General features: G+C 41.7%; 5 pseudogenes; all 5 read left to right on the top strand.

The window, feature by feature from the left end:
* The first annotated feature begins 182 nt into the window (after positions 1-182).
* LOC149516451 (25S ribosomal RNA) lies at positions 183-3,304 on the top strand (annotated as a pseudogene).
* Positions 3,305-14,625: 11,321 nt separating this feature from the next.
* On the top strand, positions 14,626-16,382 carry LOC149516450 (18S ribosomal RNA; annotated as a pseudogene).
* Positions 16,383-16,658: 276 nt separating this feature from the next.
* LOC149516449 (5.8S ribosomal RNA) lies at positions 16,659-16,815 on the top strand (annotated as a pseudogene).
* Positions 16,816-16,981: 166 nt separating this feature from the next.
* LOC149516448 (25S ribosomal RNA) lies at positions 16,982-20,103 on the top strand (annotated as a pseudogene).
* A 2,893-nt stretch (positions 20,104-22,996) lies between these two features.
* Positions 22,997-24,044, top strand: LOC149516447 (25S ribosomal RNA; annotated as a pseudogene).
* The last annotated feature ends 1,777 nt before the right edge of the window (positions 24,045-25,821 follow it).

Here is a 25,821-nt window from a genome sequence, read left to right as displayed (position 1 = left end):
TATTGGGCTCCAAGTGTGGGGGTTAAAAATGGTTTCCCATGATCTCACTGGTTGTGGTTAGCCCAAAAGTGAGTCCCACTAATGATAGCACTGTGGCCATTGGTGGTAAAGCTCTCAGACGTGTGCTCATTGTCCATCCAAACCCCATCAAACCACCAATTACTTGGTTGATGTTGGCATCACAACCCCAACTCAAGTGGGATCACTCACTAAGTTTGAGCTTATCAATAAGTGGAGGAAAAGAAACTTACTAGAATTCTCTTAGTAATAGCAACTGAACCAAGAATAGCCCAGCTTGAGAATCAAGCACCCTTGGCATCTAAATTGTAGTCTAGAGAAACATCCTAAATGGCACATTGAGCCCAAGTCCCCTTGAAAGGGGTGCCAAAGAGGGTGAGAGCCCTATTGTGTTTAGACCTTATCAAATCTTGAGGCATTGTCTATGAGTTAGGTTGGTTGGGAATGCAACCCCAATTGGGTGATAAATTCTGTCTAAGGCTGAATATGGGTGAAAGATCAATAGTGAACATGTACGATGAGGGAAAATGAAAAGGACTTTGAAAAGAAGGTCAAATAATGCTTGAAATTGTCAGAAGAGAAGTGGATGGGGGTTGATGATGTGCCCTAGTCAGATGTGGAATGCCAAGAGCTGGTTCACCAATCTGCTTAGGGCATTGATTGACATGGGTAACAATGATAGCCCAAGGCTATGCTTATGATATGCCCATGGACATCACCATAATTGTGGAATGTAACACGTGCCATCTCAGTGTGCCTTAGCACCAGTGTGCTCCTAGTGTTGGCCTACGAGCTCCTTATTCAGCCTATCTTGAAACACAAACTAAGGAGTTTGACATGTGTGCAAGTTAATGGGCTAGAAAACTCATAAGGTGCAAGGAAGCTGATTGGTAGGATCCTTCGCGGGTGCACCACCAACTGACCTTGATCTTCTTGGAAGGGTTCGAGTGTGAGCGTGCCTATTAGGACCCGAAAGATGGTGAACTATGCCTAAGCAAGGCATAGCCAGAGAAAACTCTGGTGGAGGCTTGCAATGATACTAACATGCAAATCATTCATCTGACTTAGGTATAGGGGCAAAAGACTAATGGAACTATCTATTAGCTAGCTTTTTTTTAAGTTTCCCTTTAAAAAATTGGAGCCCTTAGCGATTTCTATTAGGTAAAGCCAATGATTAGAGGCATCAGGGGTGCAATGCCCTTGACCTATTCTCAAACTTTAAATAGGTAGGATGTCATGACTACTTTGTTGAGCTACATCACAAAATTGAGAGCTCTAAGTGGACCATTTTTTATAAGCAAAATTGGTGATGTAGGATGAACCAGATGCTAGACTACGGTGCCCAACTACGTGCTAACTTAGAACCATGAAGGGTGTTGGTCGATTAAGATAGTAGGACAGTGGTCATGGAAGTTGAAATCCACTAAGGGGTGTGCAACAACTTACCTACCAAATCAACTAGCCTTAAAAATGGATGGTATTTAAGTACCTAACCTATACTTGGTTATTGGGGCATAAGCTAGGCCCTGATGAGTAGGAAGGCACAACAGTCACCATAAAACCTAAGGCATGAGCTTGGGTGGAGTGGCCATTGGTGCAAATCTTGGCGGTAGAAGCAAATATTTAAATGAGAACTTTAAAGGTTGAAGAGGGGAAAAATTCTATGTGAATAGCACTTACACATGGGTTAGTGATCCTAAGAGATGGGGAAAGCCCATCCGATAGCACATCTAGCATGGGCTTCAAAGGTAATCGAGTCAAAATTCCTGAACCGAGATGCGATAGCTGATGGCAACATTAGGGAGTCTAGAGACATCGATGGGGGCCTTGAAAGGAGTTATCTTTTCTATTTAATGGCTTGCCCACCCTAAAAATGGCTCCATTAAAGGTATGATCTAGCTAGCTAAAAGGGCATCGCCTTTCACATGGTGTTTGGTATGCCCCGATAGCCCTTGAAAATCCACAGGACTGAGTGTTGTCCGCACCTAGTCATACTCATAACTATATCGGGTCTCCAAGGTGAATAGCCTCTGGTTAATGGAAAATGTTGGAACCTTGGGAAAAAGATTGGCTTTGAAGGCTAGGCATAGGGATCCTCATCTCGAACCCATTGACTACTGATGCATTACTCAAATTGCTCCCTCGATGAGAGCAGGTCATCGTATGCTGGCTAGTGGATGAACTGGGAATGGCTCCCTCAGGGGCCTTCCCTAAGTGATAAACAGTCGACTCAAAACTAGTACAAATAAGGGAAATCCAATTGTTTAATTAAAACAAAGCATTGTGATGGTCCTTGTGGATGCTTATGCAATGTGATTTCTGCCCAATGGTCTAACTATTAATGTGAAGAAATTCAACCATGCATGCGTAAATGGCGATAGGACATGACCACAACTTTTAGCATTATTTTTCTTATTCCTTGAATTTGAGGCAAGGCATGACCTCTTTTTTTGGACCTAATGTCAGCCTTGGTCAGATGATTTAAGCAAAAGACATTATCAGGTGAGGAGTTTGGCTGGGGCAGCACATCTATTAAAAGATGATGCAAATGTCCCAAGATGAGCTTAATGAAAGCAGTAATCACGTGTGGAACGAAAGGGTAAAAGCTCGTTTGATTCTGATTTCCAATACAAATATGAATCATGAAAGCATGGCCTATAAATCCTTTAGACCTTCAAAATTTGAAGCTAAAGGTGTCAAAAAAGTTACCATAAGGATAACTAGCTTGTGGTAGCCAAGCATTCATAGCAATATTACTTTTCGATCCTTTGATGTCGGCTCTTCCTATCATTGTGAAGTAGAATTCACCAAGTCTTGGATTGTTCACCCACCAATAGGGAACGTGAGCTAGGTTTAGACCATCATGAGAAAAGTTAGTTTTACCCTACTGATCGTAGTGTCATAATAAAAATTCAACCTAGTACGAGAGGAACTGTTGATTCACATAATTGGTCATTGCACTTGGTTGAAAAGCCAATGGCATGAAGCTACCATGCATTGAATTATGGTTGAATGCCTCTAAGTAGGAATCTAGGCTAGAAGTGAAACACACACCCATCACCCAATTGTCAACCCACCATAGGGGCCTATGGCCCCTTGGGGTACATGTCATAGGCATAGCCCCTATGGTGGAAAAGCTGATCAAGCTTTTTCGGAGCTTAAACCCACTGAACGATAGGTAAAATCCTTTACAGATGACTTAAATACTCGACAGTGTATTATAAGTGATAGAGTGGCCTTGTTGCAATGATCCACTGAGATTTAGCCCTTTGTTACATTGATTCATCTCTCCCCCTCACCCACCAAAGTCCTTTCACTTCATTTTTTTACATCATAGCCCCTAGGATTGGGGACGAATGGTGTTCTCCATTGCAACTGATTCAACCAGGAAATGATATCCCTCCCTCAAGTGTCCAACTAAATGACAACCAAATGACTTCAAACCCTATTGGCACACACTAGCCCCTAGTATAGGCTATTGGCTCGAATGCCATTGATAGCATCTAGCCTTGGTTGGTGCAAGCAATCGCATCAAACACTATTTGCAGATGCTAGCCCATTGTTGCCTCAAACACCATTAGTAGATAATGGCACCTTGGTGTGGGATGTTACCTCAGACACCATTGCCAGATGCTAGCACTTAATGCGGGCACTTGCATCGATCAACGTAGGCACAAGCAGGCTTTTGGTGTAGGTTGTTGCCTTGGACACTTCTTTGGCAGATGCTAGCATTTGGTATGGGTTGCTACCTCAGACACCTTTTTGGTAGATGCTAGCATTCTATGTGGCATGTGTGTCGTGACTTCCCACTTAAGGCATTTTTTTGTCTCTCGATCGCTATTGACAACAAATGATGCTCGGTGCATGTGTCAAATGCTTCAATCTTATACAAAACTTCATACGACCTTGATAAGGAATTGACTTTGTTTGCCTAAGTTAGCCTATGAAACTCAAGTGCTCAACATAATCCCAGCTTGTTAAAGATTATGCTGCAATAATAGGCCTTCAAAAGCCCACAAATCTAATCCTCCTAGGATTATGTTCAGGCATGCATGCATCTGGGTCTGACCGTGCACCTACACCTTAATCATTAGTACCAACACCATGGTCTAACTATATGCCCAGGCATCGCTCACCAGCACTCGTACCTGGGCTTAGCTCAATTTTGTCGAACCTGAATACCACGCTTGAGTGTCTGGGGTCTTGATCACTAGCCATGCCACTATTTTAGGCTAGTTCCCTGTGACCTTGGCCTTCAGTAGGCCTCAAGGCCTGGTCCTTCTAGCTATCAAACCCTATCTTTCTAGAACTAGAATAGCTTATCAACTCAGAGAGAACCTCAAGGCTTGGACTAGCATGCAAATTGTGACACATGCACAAGCTTCGACCACCATCAAGACATGTTGGCCTTTGGTCTTGCCACATGCTTCAACCACCATTAGTACATGTTAGCCCATTATACAGGTAGTTCTTTTAAACATCCTTGGCACATACTGGGCCATGCACCATGCATCGGTATCCTATGCCTAAACCATACACCATGCGCACCTTGATCAAGCAGTAGATGGGTTCAAGCACATCTTCATACTTTTGCTGTGCCAATGCCATTTTTATGGCTTGTAAATTCATATAAGCACTCAATGGCGCCCACACCTGGGCTTGGCTTAATTCTGCCAAACCTAAACACCATGTATAAACCTCTACAGTCTTGATCACTGTCCATACTATTGTTTTAGGCTAGGTCCCCATGAACTAGGCCACTAGTAGGCCTCAAAGCCTGGTCCCCCTAATAGTTGAACCCTACCCCACTAGAACTAGAACTACTCTTTAACTCAGTGAGAACCCTTAAGCCTGGACCAACTTATGGACTGTGACACATGCACATGCCTCGACCACCATAGGGACATGTTGGCCATTGGTCTCAACACATATTTTAACCACCATTGGCACATGCTGGCCCTTTGCGTAGGTAGTTCCCTCGAACACCATTGGTACATGCTAGGCTGCACATCATGCACGAGTATCTTGGGCCTGATCCATGCACAATGCGTACCACAAATGGGTAATAGGTGGGTTCAGGCACATCTTCATATTTTTGCAGTGCTAATACCATTCTTTTGGCTTGTAAACTCATATAAGCGCTCACCAACACTTACACTTGGGCCTAGCTCAATTTTGTTGAACCTGAACATCATGCTAGAGCCTTTAGAGTCTCGATCACTACTCGTAACATTGTTCTAGGCTAGATCCTTATGACTTGGGCCTTTAATAGGCCTTAAGACCTAGTCTTTCTAGCTGTTAAGCCCAATCCCGCTAGAACTAGAACTGCTCCTTGACTCAGAGAGAACCCTTAGGCCTGGACTAGCTTACGAACTATGACACATGAACATGCCTTGACCATCATCAAGATATGTTGGCCCTTGGCTTGGGCACATTCTTCAACCACCATTAGCATAGGCTAGACCATTGTGTGGGCAATTCCCTTAAACACCATCGGTATATGTTAAGTCGCTCACCATGCATGGGTATCATGGGCCCGAGCCATGCACCATGCACACCATGATTGGGTAGTAGGTGTGTTTAGGCACATCTTCATATTTTGCCACACCAATGTAATTTTTATGGCTTGTAAATTCATAGAAGTGCTCACTAACACCTGCATCTGGGCTTGGCTCAATTCTGCCAAACCTAAACACCACACCAAAGCCTTTGGAGTCTTGATCACTGCCAATACCACTATTATGGTCTAGTTCCTTATGGCTTCGACCTCCAATACACCTCATGGCTTGGTCCTCCTAGCTATTAGACCCTACCCCAATAGAGCTAGAACAACACCTCAACTCAGAGAGAACCCCTAGGCCTAGACTAGCTTGCAGACCGTTAACATGCACATGCCTCAACTGCAATCGAGACATGTTGGCCCTCGGTGTTGGTACATGCTTCAACTACCATCGACACATGCTAGCCCATTATGCAAGCAATTCCCTCGAACGCCACTATCATATGCTAGGCCATGCACCAAACATGGGTATTGTAGGCTCAGGTCATGCACCATGCACACCATAATTGGGTAGCAGGTGGGTTCATGCACATCTTTATATTTTTGCCATGCCAATGCCATTTTTATGGCTTGTAAATTCATATAATGCTGACAAACACCTGGACTTGTGCCTGGCTCAATTCTATCGAACTTGAACAACATGCCTGAGCCATTGGAGACTTGATCATTGCTCGAACCATTATTCTAGGCTATTTTCTCATGACCCAAACCTTCAGTACACCTTAAGGTTTGATCCTTTTAGCTGTCAGACTCTATTCTATTAGAATTGGAACTGCTCCTTGACCCAAAGAGAACCTGCCATAGGCCTTGCATTCTTTATATTGAAACCATGTGTTTTTGCCACACCGAGAATACTCATAGTTGAGGTTAGCCTTTCACAAATCCATTTTCCTATGGATAACTAGATATTGATCCTTCAAGTCACATACTCGTGAGCCTTTCTTGGCTTTGACCCCGTATGGTTGCACATTCGAAAATTCAATAGGGAGGAACCTAACTCCCATCAACTCATCATCCTATGATTCTCAAGGTGGCCCTAACCACCCATTTCTATTCGCAAACATCAAGGTCTTAAGCACCGATCTGTCTTGCTCAAATGGGCACTTAACCCTGGTTCTTATGATATTATCTTATCCTGGCATGGTGAGAACCCAACACCATGCTTGCCCAAAACATTCGCAAGCTCTCATGCCTAGAACTTGAAGGCATAACACATATGCTAGTCAGCAACCAACTCAGAGCCACACTAGGCTCATCTCATCCCATAAAACTCATATATTAGGGCCTTAGCTCTAGGGCACTCATCCATTGGCTTGCACTTACCCGTGCATCTTGGGTCCTAGGATTCACACCACTACACACATTATCAACAACATGTTCTCAGGCATACACTACCTGTGCATAGCTCCTGGACCATTATCCCAACCATAAGACCTCATCTGTTACTTAGCTCAAGGTCAGTCATGGTAGAACTAAGGCACACCAAGGCCTACCATGATAAAACCCTTCGGCTTAGAGTAACTTGTAGATTATGACACATGCATATGCCTTAACTACCATCGAGGCATGTTAGCCCTTTGTCTCAAGACATGCTTTGACCATCATCGGCACATGTTAGCCCTTTGTGTGGGCAATTCCCTCGAACAACATCATCACATGCTGGCCCATGCACTAAGCACATGTATCTTGGGCTCAAGCTGTGCACCATGTGCTCCACAATTGGGTAGTAGGTGGGTTCAAGTATATCTTTATATTTTTGTCATGCCAATGCCATTTTTATGGCATGTAACTTCGTATAACTCTCACTAGTGCCGAACCTAGGCTTGGCTCAATTCTACCAAACCTAAACACTGGGGCCAAGCCTCTAGAATATTGATCATTGCATGTACTATTATTTTAGGCTAGTTCCTTATGACCTGGACCTCTAGTATGCCTCAAGGCCTGGTCTTCCTTATTGTCAAACTTTGTACCGCTAGAATTGGAACTACTCTTTGACTCAAAGAGAACCCTTGGGCTTAGACCAGCTTACAGATTGTGACACATAGACATGCCTCAACCATTATCAGGATAGGTTAGGCCTTGGTCTCAGCACATGCCTAAACCACCATTGACACATGTTGACCTTTGGTGCAAGTTGTTCCCTTGAACACCATTGGCACATGTTACACTATGCACCATACATAAGTATCCTAGGCTCGAGCTAAGCACCATGTCTACCAAGACTAGGTAGTGGGTGGGTTCAATCACATCTTCATATTTCTATAGTGCTAATGCCATTTTTATAGCACATAAATTCATATAGTGATCCTATAAGCCTTTATGTAAAGTTTCATGGCAAGATGACTTTTTTTTTTATTTTTTAAGATTTTTAAAATTTTTTGTAGTTTAGGATTTTTTGAAAAGTTTTTAGGAGTTTTGGCCCAAATTTGGTATACATGACCCTTGTATTTTTTTTTGGCATCCACAAAAAAATTTAGAAAAATAATCAAAGTGTAGAAGATTTTATGGCCATTTGAAAAAAAGTCCCTATTTACGACACTTGAATGGCTGCTGGCTATGAACATGTAAAAACTCTTATGCTCTATAAGCGAGTATGAGTTGTTGAGGTTCCTTGGGGGATAGAGGGCCAATATAAAGGCCACGGACCAACACCCATCGTATATCATGTGTGCACACCCCTTGCCCCTCCCCCAATCATCAAAACCCCTAATGTGACCAGTCAGGCTCTGTAGTGATGCTCTGATGATGGTGCCTTAGGTAAATAAATGAGACACCAACATATATCTGAGCTCAGTATGTGCACTATGGCCCAAAATCAAACTTCAACAAAGGCCTCGACCATTATTGACACATGTTGGCACATGGTGCAGACACATGCCTCGACCATCATCGACATTACCTAGCCTTTGGTATGGCACCTGCCTCAACCACCATTGGCACAAGTTGGCTTTGGTATGGCCATTTACCTTAACCACCATTAGCATATGCTAGCCTTTGGTGGAGGCACATGCCTCGATCAGCATTGGCATAATTTGGACCTGGTGCAGGCATATGCCTTAATTAGTATTGGTAGAAGATGGCCTTTGGTGAGGGCAATTGCCTTGAACACCATTGAAACATATTGGCCTTTATTGCAGGCACTTGCCTTGAACACCATCAGCAAATGTTGGCCCTTAGTATGGGTATATGCATTGACCACCATCAACATCTATGGACCTTTGGTGCGAGATATGCTTGTCTAAAAAAAGTGTCCCCATTATAAACATTTTAATGTTTACTACTAGCATATCTATAAAATCTTTTATGCTATTTAGAGGGTCGTTATTTGAGCCCCTCTTCCCCATACGAGGGGAGTAGGTGCTCGTGATGGGCCTATCATTACGTATATCCATGATAATATCCCTGGAGTAAAATCCATGCCATATGTCATGGTTAAGCCCTAGTGTGCTTCGGTCCTACCTTGACTAACCCTATGTTGAGCATCAGACAAGGCATTATGTTTGGGAAAATGGTCTTGGAGCTATGCATAGACATGTAAGCCTCAAAACATGCTGTTGATAGGTGTGCATGTAGTGTGAGCCCTAGGCTCCAAGATGCACAAGCTAGTGTGAGCTAGTGGGCGGGCACCCCAGAGTTGAGTGGCCAGTTGGGTGCTATCAATCAAAGCTATGCTCGGGCACCCTCGAGTGGGTTAGTAGAGCAAAAAGTGGAATGCCAAAATTATGGTGGCCAAGAGATAGGTCACTAGGCCCTAAGTTGGTTGAAGGAAGGCCTTAAGGTGGCTAGGGAGAATAATGTACCCATTTCAAACATTCATATAGATCCTGGTATGATGGCTAGGAAAGCTTTTATGCTCTTTATAGGGGGACGACTAGTGTCAACTCTCTACCACCCCTTTTGCTAGAGGGTAAGCGAGGGCCTGGCTAGTTTGAGGTGAGCTACTCCTAGGCATTTATGGTGTCTAAGTAGGTGGGCATCATCGGGTCATGAGTGTGGCATGGTGAATCATTGGGTAATGGTAAACCTGGGCACTGTTGGGGCCAATGTGCCTTGGATTGCACATGCATTTTGGGCTTGGTTCAATTTTGTCAAACTTGAACATCGTGCTTGAGTCTCTAGAGTCTTGATCACTATCTATACCACTATTTTAGGCTAGTTACCCATGACCTAGGCCTCTAGTAGGCTTTAAGGCCTAGTCCCCTGACTATTAGACCCCGTCTCAGTAGAACTAGAATTGCTCTTCGACTTAAAAAAAGCTTCTGGGCCTAGACCAGCTTATGGACCATGACACGTACACACACCTTAACCACCATCAAGACATGTTCACCTTTTTTCTTGGCACATGATTCGATCACCATCGACACATGTTGGCCTATTATGTCAGTAGTTCCCTCAAACATTATCAACACATGCTAGGTCATGCACCACGCACTGATATCCTTAGTGCGAGTAGTGCACCATGCACACCATAATAGGTAGGTGGGTTTATGCACATCTTCATATTTCTACCATTTCAATACCATTTTTATGGCTTGTATATTTATATAAGTGCTCACTAGCAACCACACCTGGGCCTGGCTCAATTTTACCAAAATTGATCATTGTGCTTGAGCCACGAAAGTCTTGCTCACTGTTTGTACTATTGTTTTGTGCTAGTTCCCTATAACCTAGACCTCTAGTATGCCTCAAGGCATGATCCCTTTACCTATCAAACTTTGTCCCATTAAAACTGGAGCTATTCCTTAACTTAGAGAGAACCCTTAGGCTTGGACTAGCTTGCAAACCTTGACACATGTATATGCCTCTACCTCCATCAAGACATGTTGGCCCTTCATCTTGGCACATGCTTCGACAACCATCGGCACATGTTGGCCCTTTGTATGAGTAGTTTCCTTGAACACCATCAGCACATGCTAGGCTACGCATAAAGTATGGGTATCCTAGGCTTGGGTTACACACCATGTGCACCATGACTGTGCAGTAGGTAGGTTTAGGTACATCTTCGTATTTCTGTCATGCCAATGCCATTTTTATGGCTTTTAAATTCTTATAATGCTTTCCAATACCTACACTTAGGTTTGGCTCGATTCTATCAAACCTGAACATCAAGCCGGAGCCTCTGGAGTCTTGATCACTAATCATACCATTATTTTGTACTAGTTTTCCATGACTTGGACCTCTAGTATGCCTTAAGGCCTAGTTCCCTTAGTTGTCAAGCTCTATCTTACAAGAACTGTAGCTGGAACTACTTTTTGACTCAAAGAGAAACCTTGGGCCTAGACCAGCTTGTGGATCATGACACATGCACATGCCTTCACTCTATCCCCTTAGAACTTGAACTGCACCTTGATTTAGGGAGAACCCCTAGGTCCAGACTAGCTTATGGATTATGACACATACACATACCTTGATTAGCATCGAGATATGTTGGCTCTTGGTCTCAGCACATGCTTCGACCACCATTGGCATATGTTGGCCCTTGGTGTAGGTAGTTGCCTCAAACACTATCGAAACAAGCTAAGCCATGCACCACATACGAGTATCCTGGGCTCTGGCCGTGCACTAAACACACCACGACTAGGTAGTAAGTGAGTTCAAGCACATCTTCATATTTTTGTTATGCCAATGCCATTTTTATAGCTTGTAAATTCATATAATAGTCCCCTAAGCCTTCATGTGAAGTTTCATGGCAAGATGACTAATTTTCTATTTTTCATGATTTTTAAAATTTTTTACCATTCATGTTTTTTTTTTTTTAGAAAGAGTTTTGGCCCTAAATTTGGCGTGTGTGATCCTTGTATTTTTTTGGCTTTCGTAAAAAAATTTAGCCAAAAAATCAAAGTGTAGAAGATTTTGTGGCCATTTGAAAAAAGCATCCCCATTTTAGACATTTGAATGGCTACTAGCTATGAACCTATAAAAGCTCTTATGCTCTTTAAGGGGGTGTGAGTTGTTGAGGCTCTTTGAGGGATAGAAGGCCAATATAAGGACCAAGGACTAGCACCCATCACACATTATGTGCGCACACCCCCTGGCTCGATTAAATTCTTCGACAATGTTGCCCTAGGTAAAAAAATATGGCACCACCACATGCCCGTGCCTAACATATGCATCGTGGCCCAAAATTAAACTTTAGCCAAGGCCTTGACCATCATTAGTACTTGTTGGTGCATGGTTCAGGCACATGCATTGACCATTATTGGCTAATGCTAGCCTTTCGTATGTGCACTACCTCGACCACCATCGACACAAGCTTACCTTTGGTATGGCCACCTATCATGATCACTATCGACACATGTTGGCCCTTGATGCAGGCATATGCCTTAATCAGGATTCATATAATATGGACCTGATGTAGACACATACCTCGATTAGAATCAGTAAAACATGGCCCTTGGTGTAGGCAATTACCTCGAACACCATTAGCACATATTGAGCCTTACTACAAGCACTTGCCTTGAACACCATCGACACATGCTGGACTTTGGTGTGGGCACATGCCCCAACCACTATCGGCATTTTCAGACCCTTGGTGTAAGATATGCTTATTTGAAAAAAGTGTCCCTATTATAGAAACTTTAATGTCTACTACTGGTATATCTATAAAATCTCATATGCTCTTTGGTGGTAATTGTTTGGGCCTCCTTCTCTCCTCATAAGGGTTAGGTGTATGTGATGGGCTTGTCATTGTGTACATCCATGATAATGTCTCCAAATTAAAATCAAAGACATGCATGTCTTTTGGCCATATTATCAGGTGATTAGTTGTGCCAGTGACCCATAGGCACCCATGGCCTCTATTTGTTGGCATGCATATGGAAAAGGGGCTCGACTTTACTGAGCTCAAGCCTATACCTATGGCTAATACTGACCTGAACCCCAGACCAAGTCCCTGAATCGAGTAATGACTCCTTATGGTGGTGCAAGTGTCATGGCATAAGCAAAGGCCAAGGCACCAGTGATGAGGGCTTAGGCCTTAGGCTTGAAATAGGGGCACAAAGTGTATATGCAAGCATCGAAACTGTTGAACTGCCTGTGCAAGCTCCCCAGACCAAGCTTAACACTTCTAGAAGGACCCCAAATAGACTAGGCCCTTATGTAGGTAGGCTAGGCCCTAATAAATCCATCAAAGCCTAGGCCTAAGTATACCTAATAGATAGAACCTTCTGGAAAGATTTGGAGACTCCCAAGGATAGTCTAGTTCCTTATATAATTTGAACTTTTGATATATATCTTAAGTAATCTCTTTGAGTCTTAGACTCTTTAATAGCCTTTGGATTAAGTCATTCTTGGCCATTGATTCATGAGGGCTTTTGCTATAAATAGAAGGCCTCTCCACCCCTATTTGATGTGCAAAAACACTTGAGTGAATACAAGTTATAGCATTCCCAAGCATCTATTGCTTTCTAGCCTTTTCTAACTTTAGAGTGTCTTTTAGTGTTTTTTTTAGTGCTCACTCTTTGAGAGTGTTTTTAGGCTAACTTAGGTATACAAGAAAGGAGTCTAACCTAAGGCCGCATGAGCATTTGCATAAGCCCTATGCCTTTGACACAAGCAGAAGTTATGGTCACAAGCTTGGTTTGGTTAAGTCTCTTAGGTATTTAGTAGTCTCGTGGTCCCTTCTCATCGATCACAAAAATGCCTTGGCCTGGTCAAGCCCATGCATGTATCATAGGCAAGGGGCTTAAGCTTAGCACCAATACAGCTTTAGGTGGGAAACTATTGTCCATATTCCTCAGTAAGCCTTTAACTAGCTTAGTGATGTGCACTAATCAACTGTGTCATGCACTGGTGTTGGAACTTGACTAACCTTTTAAGAGTTTAAGAGAAAGGTAGGAAGAAAATGGTTAAGGCAAGAGTAGTTTATTTACTTGATGGGATATGTACACTTGCTCTTAGAACATAGTCCTTTCATGTTCTTTACAAAGGCTCTCAAGGCCTAAGTCTCTAATGCTTCACACTCTTGCATCTCTTATTGTCACTTGGTTATGGCTTTTTTTCAAATAAGGGGAGGGCTCTCTTATTTATACTTAGGCCCCCTTGGTACTTATGGTTACAATGAATCCAAGTGTATGGCCATTAAGGGCCTTCTAGATAGCTTTAGGGCACCAAGGCTCCAACAAGGATGGATAAGGCCTTTTTAGATTTTTGCTGGTTTTAAGCTCCTTACCAAGCATTAAGTTTGGAAGTGTTTGGGCACTTTTACTGAGTGCCCGTACTTAATGAGGTCTAGAGCCTTCTCTATCTAAGCATCATTCTACCCACAGCTAGGGCCTTCTAAAGAATCCTTATCTAGGTGACATATAAAGTCGATGCTACCTAAGACCCCAAGAACAAGTCCCTGAATTAGGCAACATCCTCTTGTGTTGGTGACAACAAAGTTTACGTGTGTGGTCCTGACCAAACCAACCATTGGTGGTTTCATGCTGTTGTTGCCCATTGGATGGCAAGGTAGTCTTGTGCCCTTACTTATGTTTTTCCCATGACAAGCATTGTGGCCTAGCCTCGTACATCATTTCCTTCACTCGGTCATCAAGTGGTCGATTAGATGAGTTATGGACTAGTGTGCATGGATGCTGCCACTTGTATGTAATAGGCATGTAATTGGTGCTATGGTTGTGCTTATTGGCAGGCTCTATGTGTGATGCATCAAACTGTTGACCCATCATCCTTTTCAATCTCCCTCCATGTGGTCATCATACCTTAAGGGTGTAATCGAGATCCTATGTTGTATACCTAAATTGATGAAAATAGTATGTCTTGCCGTCCTTCACCCATCTTATGTCTTAAAGGCTATGGGCCAAACTCAATCGTTCTTCATATCCTAAGTGTGCCACCTAAACCTTCATGGTCGCATTGGTGCATTGGTGTTTGATCGTGCTCTTGGATGCGGAACATTTTGTAGGCACAGGCTCTTAGCCCTTCTTTATCTAATGCTATGCATTTTACATGCTCAACACACATAATACTTGTGCTTTATGTTGGTTTTCTCCACTGCTTAGTCGATACATTGAGGCCCTTGTAGTGCCAACGTCATGAAAGAATGTTACCTAGTTAATCTTACCAATAGTCATATACTTGTCTCTAAGATTAAGCTATGCATGTGTAAGTGTGAACTAATTCAAACTATGAAACTATGAATGTCTCATTAAATCAGTTATAGTCTGTTTAATGGTATCTACTAATCAAATAACCATAGTAATTCTAGAGGTAATACATACAACAAACCTTGACTTTTGGAAGGGATGCATTTATTAGATAAAAGGTTGACACGGGCTTTGCCTATTGCTTTGATGACTAATGATAACTCGACGGATCACATGACTTTTATGTTGGTGGTGCATCATTCAAATTTCTATCTTATCAACTTTCGATGATAGGATAATGGCCTACTATGGTGGTAACAGATGATGGAGAATTAGGCTTTAATTCCAGAGAGAAAGCTTAAGAAACGATTACCACATCAAAAGAAGGTAGGCACACAATTTACCTAATCTTGACACAAGGAGATAGTGGCAATAAATAACAATACTAGGCTCCATGAGTCTGAAAATTAGAATGAGTATAATCTAAATCCTTTAAAGAGGATCCATTAGAGGGTAAGTCTAGGGCCAACAACTACGGTAATTCCAACTCCAATATCATATATTTAAGTTATTGCAGTTAAAAAGCTCATAGTTGGAACTAGGGTTAGGTCGTCCAGTCTACTTCATGATGAGCACTGGTCAAGTTATCCCTACCATCGATGATATGTTCTTGGCCTTAGCTAGGTAGGTTAATCCTTTGGCACTGTTATTTTAAAGAAATTAGAGTGCTTAAAGTAGGTCTATGCTTGTATACATAGCATGGGATAACATCATAGGATTTTGATTCTTTTGTGTTGGCCTTCGGGATCGAAGCAATGATTAATAGGGACAGTTGAGGGCATTTATATTTCATAGTCAAAGGTGAATTTCTTGGATTTTTGAAAGATGAACAATTGTGAAAATATTTGCCAAGGTTGTTTTCATTAATCAAGATTGAAAGGTAAGGGCTAAAAGACAATTAGATACTATCCTAGTCTCAACCATAAACGGTACCGACCAGGGATCAACAGATGTTACTTTTAGAACTCTACTAGCACCTTATGAGAAATCAAAGCCTTTGGGTTTTGAGGGGTGTATGGTTGCAAGTCTGAAACTTAAAGGAATTGACAAAAGGGCACCACTAAGAGTGGAGCCTATGGCTAAATTTCACTCAACATGAGAAAACTTACTAGCTCCAAACATAGTAAGGATTCACAAACTAGGAGCTCTTTCTTGATTCTATGAGTGGTGGTGCATGGTTGTTCTTAGTTGGTGGAGCAATTTGTTTGGTTAATTCCATTAATGAGCAAGACCTAAGGCTACTAACTAGGTGATCCTTCGTGGCTAGCTTCTTAGAGGGACTATGGCCACTTAGGCCAAGGAAGTTTGAGGTAATAACAAGTCTGTGATGCCCTTAGATATTCTTAGCTAGATGCAAGCTACACTGATATATTCAATGAGTTTATAGACTTGGCTGATAGGCCCAGGTAATCTTTGAAATTTTTTCATGATGGAGAGAGATCATTGTAATTATTGGTCTTCAATGAGGAATTCCTCATAAGTGTGAGTCATCAACTAATGTTGACTACCGATTGAATGGTCCGATGAAGTGTTCAAATCACGATGACTTAGATGGTTTGCTGCCCGCGACACCATTAGAAGTTCTTTAAATCTTAACATGTAGAGGAAGAAAAAGTCATAACAAGGTTTTCATTGGTGAACTTGTGGAAGAATCATTATGAAAACTCTCTTATTGAACAACCTACAACTCATTAATGAAACACTAAAAGGGTGAGGTACCTACGAGCCTTGAGCCCATTTCGACCCTAGATGAGTTTGCTTTGCCTCCTAAACAAGTGAAACAATCAGTATCTTCACCTGCGACTGAATAACGAACCTTTGGTGTGAATCAACCAAGGAATCAAAATGAAAAAAAACACATGGGCTATCATTATCCTATTCACAATGCAAGTGTAGGTGGCACCATGACTCCTTTTGTCATGAAAAACCAAAACAACTCTTGGCAATGGATATCTTAGCTCTCATATCAATGAAAAACATAATGAAATGAGATACTTGGTGTGAATTGCAAAATCTCATAAGCCATTGAGTCTTTGAATGTAAGTTGAGCCTCATGCCATTGGGTTGAAGGCATGCCTACCTTATGTGTCATGCATCATCACCCCTTCCAACCCCTTGCCCAATAGACTCCAAGTAAAGGGGCAGAAGATGGCCTTCTGTGATCTCATCAGTCATGGTTAGCCTAAAAGTGAGTCCTTGACAATGATAGCACCATGGTCATTGGTAATAAAGCTCTTCATGATGCACATTCATAGTCCATTCATAACCCATTTGTCCTCACCTACTAAGTTTAAGCTTATCAATATGTGGAGGAAAAGAAACTTACTAGGATTCCCCTAGTAATAGCAAGTGAACCAGGAAAAGTTTAGCTAGAGAATTGAGCATCGTTGGCATCTAAATTATAGTTTAGATAAGCATCTTTAATGGTGCACTAGGACCAACTCCTTTGGAAAAAGACATTGGAAAGGGTGGGAGCCGCATTATGCCTAGGCCCTATCACATCATAAAGCACTATCTATGAGTCAGGTTGTTTAGGAATGCAGCTCTAATCAAGCTATAAATTTTGTCCAAGGCTGAATACGGGTGAGAGATCGATAGCAAATAAGTACCATAAAGGAGAGATGAAAAGGACTTTGAGAAGAGAATCAAAAAGTGCTTGAAATTGTTAGGAGGGAAGTGGATGGGAGCCAACAATATGTGCCTATTGCATGTGGAATAGCAAGAGCTGGTCTGCCAATCGACTAGGGGTATGGATCGATGCAAGCCACCATGGCGGCCCAAGCTCAAGCTTTTGATATGCCCTCAAAGATGTCATTGCCATGATCGTGAAATGTAGCATGCATCATCTTGGCATGCCTTCGCACTAGCATGCTCCCGGCATCAGCTTGTAGGCTCCCCATTCGACCTATCTTGACACATAAACCAAAGAGTTTGACATGTATTCAAGTTAATGGGATAGAAAACACATAAGGTGTAAGGAAGCTGATTGGCAGGATCCCTCATGGTTGCACCTCCAAGCTATTTTAATCTTCTAAGAAGGGTTTGAGTGTAAGCATGCCTATTAGGATATGAAAGATGTTGAACTATGCCTAAGTAGGGTAAAGCTAAAGGAAACTCTAGTAGAGGCCCATAATAATAGTAATGTTCAAATCATTCATCTGAATTGCGTGTAAGGGTAAAAGACTAATCGAACCATCTAGTAGCTAGTTCCCTCTGATGTTTACTTTAGAATAGTTACAACACTTAGTGAGTACTATCAGGTAAAGCCAATGATTAGAGGCATCAAAGGTGCAATGCCCTTGACTTATTCTCAAACTTTAAATAGGTAGGATGGCATGGCTGCTTCATTGAGAAACATCACAAAATTAAGAGCTTTAAGTGGGCCATTTTTGGTAAGCAAAATTACTGGTGTGGTATGAACCAAAATCCAGGTTACGGTGCCTAACTATGTGCTAACCTAGAACCCATAAAAGGGTGTTGGTCAATTAAGATAGTAGGCCAGTGGCATGGAAGTCAAAATTCACTAAGAAGTGTGTAACAACTCACTTGCCAAATCAACTAGCCTTAAAAATGGATGGTGCTTAAGCATGTGAATTATACTCGATAGTCAGAGCAAGGGCTAGGGCCTGATGAATAGGAGGCATGATAGTCATTGCAAAACTTAAGAGACAAGCCTAGGTAGAGTGACCGTTAATGCGGATCTTGGTGGTAGTAGCAGATATTCAAATAAGAAGTTTAAAGGTCGAAGAGGGGAAATGTTCCATGGGAATGGCACTCGCATATGGGTTAGTTGATCTTAAGAGATGGGAAAGCTTGTCTGATCACACATCTAGCGTGAGCTTCAAAAGGGAATTGGGTTAAAATTCTTTAATTGGGATGCAACAAAAAATGGCAACATTAAGGAGTTCAAAGACTTTGGCAGGGGCTTTAGGAAAAGTTATCTTTTATGTTTAATGGCCTACCCACCCAAGAAACAACTTAAATAAAGGTAGGATCTAGTGTTTGAAAGAGCACACATCATGTGGTGTAAGGTACGCCTTCAGTGGCCCTGGAAAATTTAGAGAATCGAGTGCCATCTATTCCCAATTGTATTCATAATGGCATTAGGTCTACAAGGTGAATAGCTTTTTGTTGATGGAACAATGAAGGTAAGGGATGTCAGCAAAATGGATCTATAAACCCAAGAAAAGGATTGTATCTAATGGCTAGTTATGGGGGTCCCAATCTTAAACCCATCAGTTATTGGTACACTACTTGAGTTGCTTCCATAGTGAGAATGGGTCACCATGTGCCGATCGATGGATAGATTAGGAATGGCTTCCTCAGGGGCTATACCTAGGTGATGGACAATTGATTCAAAACTAGTGCAGACAAGGGGAATCTTACTGTTTCATTAAAATAAAGCATTGCGATGGTCCCTATGGATACTCACGCAATGTGATTTTTTGTCCAGTGCTTTGAATGTCAAAGTAAAGAAATTCAACCAAGTGTGGGTAAACAACAAGAGTAACTATAACTCTTTTAAGGTAGCCAAATGCCTCATCATCTAATTGGTGATGTGCATTAATGGATTAACAAGATTTCCATTGTCTTTTTCTACTATCCAGTGAAACTATAGCTAAGGGAATAGGCTTGGCAGAATCAGTGGGGAAAGAAGACCTTATTGAGCTTGGCTCTAGTCTAATTTTGTGAAATGACTTGAGAGGTGTCGGATTGTGAAATACCACTACTATTAACATTATTTTACTTATTCCATGAATTAGAGGCAGGGCATGACCCTTTCTTTTGGACCAAGGCTGGCCTATATCAGTCGATCCAACCAAAAGACATTATCAGGAGAGAAGTTTTGCTAGGGCAACACATTTATTAAAAGGTAATATAGGTGTCCAATGAGAACAAAAATCTTGTATAGAATAAAAGGGTAAATGCTCATTTGATTTTGATTTCTAGTATGAATACAAACTATGAAGGCATGGCCTATCAATCCTTTAAACCTTTTAAACTTGAAGCTAGAGGTGTCAAAAAAGTTACCACAAGGATAACTACTTGTGGCAACCAAGCATTCATAGTGACATTGCTTTTTGATCTTTCAATGTCAGCTCTTCCTATCATTATGAAGTAGAATTCACCAAGTGTTGTATTGTTTACCCACCAATAGGGAACGTGAGCTAGGTTTAGATCGTCATGAGACATGTTAGTTTTACCTTACTGATGGTAGTGTTGCAATAGTAATTCAACCTAGTATGAGAGGAACCATTGATTCGCACAATTGGTCATCACATTTGGTTGAAAAATGCCATTGTCACAATCTGTGGGAAAGACCAGGCCCATGGGTTCTTATCAAGACAAGGAGCGATTTTAAAGCAACTAGGACCAAGTTAGAATGCAAAGAAGACCAGGCCCAAAGGTGCAATGGTGGTCGTGCGGGTAGGACCATGACCTAAAATAGGTGTGTGGGCATTAAAACGAGCTTAGGGAGCTTAAGCCAAGGGCTTTGGTTTGGTAGCTTTCAGATAGACCCAAGCGTAGGCACAAGAGCAAGCCTTGGTATGGGTAGAACCAATCTAGGAGCGGGCTTAAAAAGAGGCCCCATGTGGGCATTACTGAAGAAAAAGCCTAAGCTAGTTCAAACTCATTTCTTAATAGAGTCCATGTAAAATTAAAACTTTCTAATGTAATCCTATTGTAATCCCCTGTATATATTAGACTCTTTGTAAGCTCTAAGATAGGAACAAAGTTAACCTTTCATTCAATGTGGCTTTAGCTACAAATAAGAGGTGTCAACCCCCTCATTGTGCACACCACAACTTGTGTAATACAAGTTTACTTTTACCTATCTTTATTGTTCTATTTAGCTTTCTATCAAACAGCTTATACAGCCTTGTCTAGTAGCAGGTTAGGGAAGTTGGCTTTAGAGTTTTGAGTGTCTATGCATTGGTCTGATTTAAGGTTGATCTAGGACATCGAATAAGTCCATTCTCAGGTCTTAGAGCCACATGAGTTAGAGTTTAAGTCTCAGCCTATGACAAGTGGTGTCAAAGTAGGTTTAGAGTTGGTTTAGTGTCGATAAAAGCTAGTATAGAGGATATGATCAGTGCTAGGTGCTATTGGAACCAGGGTTAGCCTTGAAAGAGATTTCAGACATGTTGCTATGAGCAATCAATTTTTTGATGCAGGTATCCAAGTTTGTTTTTATACTCGTATGCTAGTGATATGCCTCATAGTGAATGAGGTAGGGCATGCAGGAGTGTAAACTAGGTGTTCAATCAATTGCTACTATGGTGTTGTGAGAGTGTTGGATGTGCTACGTAGGTGTGTAGATTGGTGTTTGATCAAGAGTGCAAGGCATGCTAAGCAAGTGTACTGATTGGTGCTTGACAGTGTATGTGTACTAGTGTGTTGTGTTGATAGACAGGTGTGCTAGTTCATGTAGACCAAGACTGGATCACTAGAGTGTGCAAAAGGTTGAGGTAATCTCTCTAGTTTTGTGCCTTCATGATTGATAATGTACTTTGGGGCTGTGGCATGGCTTGGAATAACCAGACTGAGGGCTTAATAAGTGCCCACCTACAAATAAAGAAAGCAAGGCTAGATCAAAAGACATTGTGATGTCCCTAGACACCTGACTACAAAAAGTATGAGGTGACCATTGTTAATTTGAAGGGCAGGTTTGAGGCCAGTGAAGGATCTTTAAACCAAGCATTGAAAGAGTTCATGCAGTGGAATGAGGCATTAGAGGCCATGTGTCAACCTTGCAAAAGGAACTAGCAAGGCTTAAGGTTGATCACGATATGTTGCAAGCTACTGTAATTGGTGTAAGCTCAAAAACCTAGGGTGGTGGTGCCTAAGCATTTTTTAGATGGTCAAAAGCTAAGAGTAAAGACCATGTTGCAATAAAGAGGCATGTAGGAGTCAACTTAGGCCAGTGTTACTACGAAATCAAAAACTTAAGTTGAGTGCACCAAGCCTCCAAGGCCTAAGAGAAACTGCCAGTCTATTCCACAGGAGATGAAGGGGCTACGAGAAAGCCCAAATTTGCAAGGCTAACAATGCCACCAATAAGGGCAAGGAGAAGGAGCCCTTGAGTTACTTTTTATGTGGTAGTCACCATAGGGTCAAGGAGTGCCTAAGGCATGCAAGGCTTTCAACCATTAACTAGGTAAATGAGCTATCCGTGTGTGAGAGTAGTAGCGGTGATGAGCACCAAAAAGAGCCTAAGGTGATGCAGCTCATAGCTTTTCAATTCTGTCAAAAGGACAAAACCTCTCTAAGAGATAAGGGCAAAATGGCAGTGAGCTGCCATAGCATGAGTCCTAAGGTACAACCAAATCCCTCTAAAAAGAATGTGCAGTGGGTAACTCAGAGGAAACATCAAGCATGTAGGCGAAAGGGACCAATGTAGCATAGGGCTAATGATACTAAGGAGAACAACTAGTAGAGTACTTGTTCAAGTATGGAACCAACATATGAGAAATCTGGTTTGAAGGGTAGAAGATAAAGCTGATGTGCATAGGGGTATGCAATCCAGTTGCAACATCCTTATAACAATGAGGGTGTTGCTAGAATAAGTGGGGGAAAATGTCATGGTCCATAGGAAAGACCAAGCCTTGGGGTTCTCACTAAGATAGGAAGTGGTTCTAAGGCAACAGAAACCAAGTCAAAATGCAAGAGAGACTAAGCCTAGAGCACAACAACGATCTTAGGGGTAGGACCATAACCCAAAATAGGTGTGCAAGTGCTAAAACAAGCTTAGGGAGCTCAAGCCAAGGGATCTTGTTCAATAGCTTTTAGACAGACCTAAATAGGGGCATGGGAGTAAGCCCAAGCATAGGTGGAATCGATCCAAGCACGAGCCCAAAAAAGGGTCCCATGTGAGCACTACTGAAGAAGGAGTCCAAACTGGTTCAAACTCTTTTCCAAATAGAGTTAATGTAAAATTAGAACTCTCTAATGTAATTTTATTGTAACCTCATGTATATATTAGACTCTTTGTAGGCCATAAGATAGGAAAAAGTCAGCTATTGATTCAAGGGTGCCTTAGCTATAAATAGGAGGTGCCTCCACCTTCATTATACATGCCATAACTTAGTAGTACAAGTTTACTCATGCCTATCTCTATTGTTCTATTTAGCTTTCCATCAAATAGTTTATATACAGCCTTATTTAGCAGTAGCTTAGGGTAGCTGGCCCTGGAGTTGCATTAGATGAGTCCATTCTCAAGTCTAGAGTTGCATAAGTCAAAGCTTGAGTTTTAGCCCATGACAAGTGGTATTAGAGCAAGTTCAAAGCTGGTTCCCTATCTATGATCCAATAAAATGATAACTAAGGGAATAGGCTTGGTAGAATCAAAAGAGAAAGAAGACCTTGTTGAGCATGACTCTACTCTGACTTTGTGAAATAACTTGAAGGGTGTAAGATAAGTGGGGAGCTTTTAGGCAAAATCAAAATACCACTACTTTTAACATTATTTCACTTATTCCATGAATCAAAGACAAGCCATGACCCCTTTTTTTGGACCTAAGGCTATCCTTAATCGGTCAATCGAGGAGTTTGGCTAGTGTGGCTTGTTTGTTAAAAGATAACACCAGTGTCCTAAAATGAGCTCAACGAGAACAGAAATCTCATGTGGAACAAAAAGGTAAAAGCTCATTTGATTTTGATTGCTAGTGCAAATATAAATCATGAAAACATAGCCTATCAATCCTTTAAACCTTCAAAAGTTGAAGCTAGAGGCGTTAGAAAAGTTACCACAAAGATAATTGGCTTATGGTAGCCAAGCATTCATAGTGATACTACTTTTTGATCCTTTGAAGTCAGCTCTTCATATCATTATGAAGCAGAATTTACCAAGTATTGGATTGTTCACCCACCAATAGAAAACTTGAGCTAAGTTTAGACTGTCGTGAGACAAGTTAGTTTTACCCTACTGGTGGCAACACCATAATGTAACTCAACATGGTATGAGAGGAATAGTTGATTAGCAAAATTGGTCATCATGCTTCGTTGAAAAGCCAATGTCATGAAGCTACTATATGCTTGATTATGATTGAATGCCTCTAAGTCAAAGGGCTAGATGTGATGCATGCGCCTGTCACTCGATTGCCAACCCATAGTAAGGGCCTATAGCCCCGAAAGACATATATCGTAGATATAGCCTTTATGGCAGACAATCCTTATGGGCCTCTTTGGAGCTCAATTCCCACTAAGCAGTGGGGTAGAATTCTTTGCATACGACTTAAATACCCAATAGGGTATTGTAAGTGGCAAAGTGGCCTTACTGTCATGATCTGTTAAGATTCAACACATTGTCACTTTAATTCATCCCCCCTCATGCCTTGCCTATTTAGAACCTTCAGTGCCCATGCACTTGGCCTACCTCTAGGCTTCTCCAAATTCTTTTACACTTGCATGCCTAGCCTTTCACTAGGCTTGCTTAGAAGTTTCTAATCTTGAGCACCTAGCCTATCTCTAGGTGGTTCTAGGCCTTTCTATGCCTAACTACCTGCACCACATCTTGAGGTGTTCTAGAACCTTCCAATGAGCAATTCTTATCCCTGGCACTGTGTAGCTCACTTTGAGTGTACTCTTTCACTCTGGCCTTGGCCTGTATACTTAGGTAAAGTAGTGCTTTTAGGGCCATAGTTTTGATGTTTCTTAGTTTGTTGCCTGTACCATTTTGAGCAAGTATTGTCACACAACACTTTTGGTCTTAGACTCATGCAAGGTCCAACACTCTAGCAATGAGTAGTAACACTCTTATTGCTAGGGGAATGCCAATCCTTCATCACACATGCACACTAGATTAATATCCATCCCTTATCTCGATAGTCATTAGCATGCCTTCATGATCACCCCTTTCTCTTGCCTTAACATTGATGTGTTTACTGTTGAACTGACTTTCTCCTAAGAGTCAACCATTAGGCACACTGATCAGAGGGATATGGTTGATCTTTTTAGTTTGATAGGTGGCTCTCTTCGACCACACTCTACTGATCCTATTAGCTCATCCTTATTGGAAGCTTAAGAGATCTCTTTCTCTTGGCTCAATTGAATAGCACCAAGCCTCAATGTTCTTGTAAAGTCCTCAAGGTGCTAATGACTACCATTATTCTCGCCATTAGACTACTCATAAGTCTTCACAATGGCTATAAGTGTTTTCTGTTGTGGGCAATCTTTAGGCTTATGTGATCCCAAATACAAGAAGCAGCTAAAGGTAATGGCCTTCTTACCTTTTTTTTTATCAAGGTCATTGACCTTTGCCTGCAATGTCAAGGCTTCTTCTCAACCTTATCCTCTGAAAAAAAGTGGTTACTCTTGTCTCCCCACCAAAACGTAGTTGTCACACCCTAGGCGGGCGCACCACGCACTCAAGCCTGAGCATCAAGAACCTAGGCTTAAGCACCAAGGATAATTGTAAGGATTTATGCAATGAGCTTGGTAGAACAGTCCAAATTGCCTGCCCATCACTCAGGCCTACTTACAGAACCAGGGCCAAGCTTACACCACACCTAGGTGGACCTAAGAGAGTTGGACTGATCCAAAACCTTCTAGGAGCACCTAGGATTGGCAACACTCAATGTAGGATCTGGTTGACCCTTCGAATCAGGAAGAGCTTTATGTAATCTATGTATTAATGTGTAATCCCTAATTTTTAAGGTTCTTATAATCACCTTGATTTTAGGAGTAACAATACGATGCTGGGGTTATAAATAAAAGGCTACCCTTCCTTTCTTTGTACATCCTCATCAAACACTTGTCCTCAGTAATATACAGAGTATATTCTAGCATTCTGTTGTGTTCTCTTCTAACTTGCATATTCTACCTTTCTTTGTTGTTGCTTGCATGCACGTTTTTTTAATAGGTTAAATTTAGGCTAAGCAGTTCATTTCCAAGATTAAGGCCACACGAATTTAGGCTTAAGACCAAAGCCCATGATAGTTGGTATCAAAGCAGGTTCTACTTATTTACGTGCAGGTTGCATCCAAAACATTACGAAGATGGCATCCTAAAGTGATGTTGCTAGCCAACAACCAGAGGCTCAGGAGCAAGGCCATGGAAAAGGTAAGAAATCTAGTTCGAGGAACATCTGGTCTACCA

The sequence above is a fragment of the Durio zibethinus genome, chromosome 10 (assembly GCF_047325235.1).
Source record: "Durio zibethinus cultivar Kanyao isolate XHJ-2024 chromosome 10, ASM4732523v1, whole genome shotgun sequence".
Lineage (NCBI taxonomy): Eukaryota > Viridiplantae > Streptophyta > Magnoliopsida > Malvales > Malvaceae > Durio > Durio zibethinus.
The sequence above is the reverse complement of the archived record's forward strand: the minus strand, read 5'-3'. Positions and strand labels throughout refer to the sequence as shown.